This window comes from Chrysochloris asiatica, unplaced genomic scaffold (assembly GCF_000296735.1).
Source record: "Chrysochloris asiatica unplaced genomic scaffold, ChrAsi1.0 scaffold00019, whole genome shotgun sequence".
In the NCBI taxonomy this organism is placed as follows: Eukaryota; Metazoa; Chordata; class Mammalia; order Afrosoricida; family Chrysochloridae; genus Chrysochloris; species Chrysochloris asiatica.
The window spans coordinates 30,102,300-30,103,563 of record NW_006408537.1 but is presented as its reverse complement, the minus strand read 5'-3'; positions in this window follow the sequence as shown (position 1 = coordinate 30,103,563).

Genomic DNA, 1,264 nt, shown 5'->3' with positions numbered 1-1,264 from the left:
ATAGAGGTCGCTATGAGTGGGTATTAATTCTATAGCACTTGACAACAACAGCAGCAACAACAACAGTAACAACATATGGTGTAGTGGGTTACACATTGGACTGTTAACCGCAGGGTTGGCAGTTTGAAGTCCCCATCCGCTCCTCAGGAGAAAAATGAGGCTCTTTTCTCCAGCAGAGATAGATTTACCATCTCTGAAACCGTATACAGGGTTGCTATGAGTCAGAATTGACTCGACAGCACACAACAATAACAAGTAGATACATGGACTTATTCACCGACTGAACAGGTAGGGTAAGAGTGAGAGTATCCACAAATATATAAAGGTTTGACAGAGACTATTTATACATGGTTATTTACCTTTGTAGTAAACATATCCATGAATGTGGTAGAGCATAGAGGGGATAAAATTACGGAAACTTCTTTAACATTACCAAGCATCTTGGGTGAATTGGTTGCTGGGCCTTGGGGCTCACTGACACCATGTTAACTTTGCATAACACAGTCCACAAAGACTCTGTTTTACATCCTACTTTGGTGAGTACTGACTGGGATGTTAAAACCTCATGTAATGTGCAAATACTGGTTTCTCCCTTTGCAGAGCAAAGGAGCGTGATGAAAACTGAACACACTTGGACTAATGTGGACATAACTCTCCATGACTTTGAGACCAGATGAACTAGATGGTACCTGGCTGCCACTACTAAATGCTCTGAAAGAGATCACATTAGAAGGTTCTGGATAGAGTGGGAGAAAATGTGGAACAAAACTCAAAGTTATAAAAAAAGATTTGGCCTACTGGTTAAAAAGAGATGGAGGAACTGAAACTATGGCCCTTGGTCCCATCAGGTCTGGAACTGAAATCACCCTTGTGGCTCAATTTTCATTCAAATAATTTGTTGCTCTTGTTGTTAGGTGCCACCAAGTCGGTACTGACTCATAGAGACCTAATACACAACAGAAAGAAACACGAGCTGGTCTTGGGCCAAAATCATAATTGTTGCCACGACTGAGCCCATTGATGCTGCCACTCTGAATATCCATCTCGCTGGGGGTCTTCCTCTTTTTCTCTGACCCTCTACCTTACCAAAGATGATATCCCTCTCCAGTGACTGGTCCCTCCTGACAATATATCCAAAGCATGAGAGATGAAGTTTGGCCATCCTGGCCTCCAGGGAGCACTCTGGCTGTGTTTCTTCCAACACAGATCTGTTTATTCTTTTGGGAGCCCATGGCACTTTCAATATTCTCCTCCCACACCATGA